A 5,373-nucleotide genomic window follows, 5' to 3' on the forward strand; every position below is an offset into this window, starting at 1 on the left:
TGGGCTTGCAAGTTGGGTGGGGCAGGGTCTCAGGGAATCACCAGTGGTAGGCAAAGTGTTCGCCAAATTGTTAGAGACTCAGATATGGTGGCCACCTGTATCTACATGCTGGGAGGGATTAGGCCTCAAGAAAGGACCAATAAATTCTGCCACACCTCTGTCTAGGGGAAATCTGCCTCTCCAGCCTTCACCTTAAAGCTAGACAATTCAGTTCTTCCCCATATGTCCCTTGGGCATTTTGAAGTGCTGTCCCTGCATTGGAGCTCAGACGGAGTGAGTTCATCAGTGAGTAATTTCATATGTGGGCCCTTTAAGAAGAGTGCCTGGGATTCCCACAGCCTTCTGTCTCATTCAGCCACAACCTCTGCTGGTTTTCACAGCCAGAAATTGTGGGAACCTCTCTTCCCAGTACTGGAACTCTGGATTGGGGAGCCTGCTATGAGGCTGGGACCACTCACTCCTCAGGAGGGACCTCCGCAGCTGAGATATCTCTTCTGATTTTTTTTTTTTGGACATATAAGTTTAATTACCCGCTCCATCATCCATATAGAATTATGTGGAAAATGGAGGGAAACAAGGTTCATAAACTTAGGACAGAGGCAAACATTCTTTAACCAGTTTAAGTTTGGACATTCATCAAATTGGACTATTTTTTAACATTAAACCTTTATTTTCTACCACAATAAACAAAACTGTATAACAAGTGACTTCCAAAACTGTCTAAATTAGTTTTTAAAACATGATTAAATGTTTTTAAAATATCAAACTTTTATTTTAAAACTTAGTTTATATTTATATAAGAGAGTGCCCTAAACTGATGTTCATCAAGATACCTTTCCGTAAGCCCTAATGGTTTATATCTTCCCCTTAAAATGTATAAGTATCTTTTCAGTTGTCATTCTCAAAGACATTCTGGAGAAAAAAGTATGAGTTAACACCTATAAATTCTTCTTCATGTCTGTAATACAGTAGCAATTTATCATCTAACCCATAGTAGTCTATCAACTGAGTAAGGCTGAGTTTCTTATTCTCCTCTGACATAGCTGATTGCAACTCACAAAGCAACAGCTGGCTACAGCTTCTCCCCATCTTTATTAACAAATGTAACTGGGACAGGTAATTCTTAGATCTATACATATTGACTAGTTTTAGCCTCTGAAAAAGGTCTTCTTTCTCGTGAATCTACTTCATCATTTTTGCTTTTTCTTCATTTAATCTTTGTTTGGGAAGATTCTCATTCACATAGTCATTATGGAAATCACTGCAAGACCCAGTATCACGTGATTTAGATCCACTTGCACTGATATTCTTGAAGGTATTTTTCAGATATGTACTTTCTTCAAATTCACTGTCTATGTGTTTAAAATTTTCTTGAAATTCCAAACAGTTTTCTTCTGTTGAAGACGCTGGTTTCTCTGAAAAGGTCTGATCAATTTCATCATTCTCTACTTTAAGACATTTTACCACACTATAACAGGAATTGAATGAATACCTACTTTCGCTTAACCATTCTTTAAACGTTTCACTCACAGATTGTTTTCTTGAACAATTTGTATGGGGAGATGGTGGGTTGGCACAGGCTTGTGGAGTGCTAGGTAAAATTAAAGTTGAGCCTGAAGGACTTTTTATCTTGAAAATGGAATCTTGGTTTACCTCTCCCTCCACCATCCCAGAGTGCAAAAATCCCCTATCCTCATTTTTAAATGCTATACACAAATATGAGACCAGCTCAATCTGTATCTCCACCCTCCTACCAAGTCTTTCTCTGTATATTATTAGTTATAGAACTTCTGTTCAGCAAGACTTTAGGCTGTTCTCAATGATGGTTATTCTATAGCATAGTTGTAATTTTTATTTAGTTATGAGAGGAGGCAAGGACAGTATTTATCATCTGTGCCACCTTGACCATGTCTCTCCTTTTTTTTTTTGTTTTCTTTCACGCAAGATCTTAATTAACCTGGAATTTATTTTGGATTGCGATATGACATTGGGAATCAATATTATTTACTATCAAATGAATAACCAATTGTGCCAGGGTCTGTTATTAGATATTTGCTTCTGAATTAATATTAGTTTTGTTAGTTACTAAATAATTGTAAATATTTTCTGGACACTCCATTGCATCTTACTCAACTATTTTTTTAATGTTTGATTATTTTTGAACTTGAGCTCTTTATTTTGATGTAATTTTAAAATTTAGAAAGTTTGCAAGAATAGTATAAGGCACAGCCCTATACTCTTCACTCATATTTACAAATTATTTATCATTGAGTTTTGTTAGTCTTTATCATATAAATGTTTCATGGCATTTCCATTTTACTTGTAGTTTTTATTTTTAATGAGAAATGAATGCTAAAAATTTTAAATACCTTTGCTGCTTTAATTATGCTTTTGTCCTTTAGTTTGTTGATAGATTTTGCTAAAGTTGACTAGTTTTTGCATTCTGGAAACAAATCCTACTTGGGCATATTATATTCTTTGATGTACTGATAGCTTTAATTTTAAACATTTTGTTTATAATGTTTGCACATGTTTTACTTTATTTTATTTTCCTCCATTAATTTTATTTTTTTAATTTTTATTTTTTTTATTTTATTAAGTTTATTGGGGTAACATTGGTTAATACAATTATGTAATTTTCAGATGTACATTATAATTTGACATCTATATATTCTATTCTGTGTTTAGCATCCAAAATCCAGTTTCTTTCAGCTACCATATATTTGATATCCCTCACCCATTTCACCCTCCCCCTACCCCCTACATATGACCCCCTTTACCTTGTAAACATCCCGCTTCCTCCCCCACACCCTACTCTTTGGTAACCACTAGTCCATTGTCCATGTCCATGAGTTTCTGTTTGTTTGTCTTATTCATTTGTTGCTTTTAGGTTTATGTCCCACATATAAGTGATATCATGTGGTACTCAACTTTTTCTGTCTGGCTTATTTCGCTTAGCATGATTATCTCGAGGTCCATCCACATTTTTGCAAATGGCAGTATTTGATCTCTTTTTATGGCTAAGTAATATTTCATCGTATATATGTACCACAGCTTCCTTAACCAATCATATATCATAGGACACCGTCGGTATCTTACATGTGTTGGCCACCTGAATAATAATGGTATAAACATCAGTGTGCAAATATCTTTTCGGATATGGGTTTTCAAGTCTTTGGGGGTAAATACTCAGTAGAAGATTTGCTGGATCATATGGTAGATCAATTCTTAGTTTTTTGAGGAACCTCCATATTGTTTTGCATGGTGGTTGTACCAATTTGCAGTCCTGCCAGCAGTGTATGAGAGTTCCTTTTTCTCCGTATCCTCTCCAACATTTGTTATTACTTGTCCTGTTGATTATAGTTATTCTAACAGGTATGAAATGGTATCTCATTGTGGTTTTGATTTGCATTTCACTAATAGCTAGCAATATTGAGCATCTTTTCAAATATTTGTTGGCAATTTGTATGTCTTCTAGGGAGGAGTGTCTATTCAAGTCCTCTGCCCAATTTTTGATTTGATTGTTTGTTTTTTCGTTGTTATTGAGTCGTATGAGTTCTTTGTATATTTTGGATATTAGGCCCTTGTCGGAGGCGTTGCTTGCAAATATATTTCCCCATTCGGATGGTTGTCTCTTTTCCTTGTTGTCAATTTCTTTTGCTGAACAGATCCTTTTTAGTTTAATGTAGGCCCATTCATTTATTTTTGCTTTTACTTCCCTTGCCTTTGAGGTCAAATTCATAAAATCCTCTTTAAGTCTAAGGTCCTTGAGTTTAGTTTCTATGTTTTCTTCTATGCATTTCATTGTTTCAGGTCTGATATTCAGGACCTTAATCCATTTTGAGTTAATTTTGGTGTGTAATGATAGACAACAGTCTAGTTTCATTCTTTTGCAGGTGGTCTTCCAGTTTTCTCAGCATCATTTATTGAAGAGGCTTTCTCTTCTCCACTGTATGTTTTTGACTTTTTTGCCGATAATTACTTGCCCATATAAATATGGGTTTACTTCTGGACTGTCAATTCTGTTCCACTGCTCCATGTGTCTGTTCTGCTGCCAGTACCATGCCATTTTGATTACTGTCACTTTGTTGTATAATTTGAAGTTGGGCAGAGTGATGCCTCCAGCCTCATTCTTTTTTCTTAGAATGCCTTTGGCAATTCAGGGTCTTTTCTGCTTCCATACAAATCTGATGATTTTTTGTTCTATTTCCTTAAAAAATGCTGATGGTATTTTGAAGGATATTTCATTAAATCTCTATAATGTTTAGGTAATATAGCCATTTTAACTATGTTGCTTCTTCCAATCCAAAAAATGAAATATCTTTTCATTTCTTTGTGTCTTGATTTCTTTTAATAGGGTCTTACAGTTTTCATTATATAGGTCCTTCACATGTTTTGTTAAATTTATTCCCAGGTACTTTATTCTTTTTGTAGCAATTGCAAAAGGAATTACTTTTTTTTAACTTCTTTTTTTGACAATTCATTATTAGAGTACAGGAACGTTATGGATTTTCGAACATTGATTTTGCATCCAGAAACTTTACTGTATTTGTTGATTGTTTCTAGTAGTGTTCTTGTGGAGTCTTTAGGATTTTCTATATAGAGAATCATGTCATGCTCAAATAGTGACAGTTTGACTTCTTCGTTTTTTATTTGGCTGCCTTTTATATCTTTCTCTTGCCTGATTGCACTCTCTAGAACTCCAATGTTATATTGAATATCAGTGGCGATTGTGGACAGCCTTGCCTTGTTCCTAATCTTAGAGGGAAGGATTTTAGTTTTTCACCATTAAGCATAATGTTGGCTGAGAATTTGTCATAGATGGCCTTTATTATGTTAAGGTACTTTTTTTCTATACCAATTTTGTGAAGTGTTTTGATCATAAATGGATGCTGTATCTTGCCGAAGGCTTTCTCTGCATCTATTGATATGATTATATGATTGTTATTTTTTAATATGTTTATGTGGTGTATCACAGTAATTGACTTGCGTACGTCGAACCATCTCTGTGCCTTTGGGATGAAGCCCACTTGATCATGTTGTATAACCTTTTTAATATGTTGCTGTATTTGATTCACTTGTATCTTATTTAGAATTTTTGCGTCTGTGTTCATGAGAAATATTGGTCTGTAGTTTCCTTTTTTGTGTGTTATATTTACCAGGTTTTATTAAAGGGTGATATTGGCTTCATAAATTGAGTCGGGAAGTATTGCCTCCTCTTCGATTTTTTGGAAGAGTTTGAGTAGACTAGGTATTAAATCTTTTTTGAATGTTTGGTAGTATTCACTGGAGAAGCCATCTGGACCTGGACTTTTACTTTTAGTAAGTTTTTTGATAATTGTTTAAATTTCCATACTCTCCTTATTGTTTAAC

At 34.6% G+C, this 5,373-nt stretch overlaps 1 pseudogene; it reads right to left on the reverse strand.

Annotated features, from left to right (window-relative positions):
• Positions 1-888: 888 nt before the first annotated feature.
• Positions 889-1,668, reverse strand: LOC105309932 (annotated as a pseudogene).
• Positions 1,669-5,373: the final 3,705 nt, after the last annotated feature.

This window comes from Pteropus vampyrus, unplaced genomic scaffold (assembly GCF_000151845.1).
Source record: "Pteropus vampyrus isolate Shadow unplaced genomic scaffold, Pvam_2.0 Scaffold946, whole genome shotgun sequence".
NCBI classification, from domain to species: Eukaryota; Metazoa; Chordata; class Mammalia; order Chiroptera; family Pteropodidae; genus Pteropus; species Pteropus vampyrus.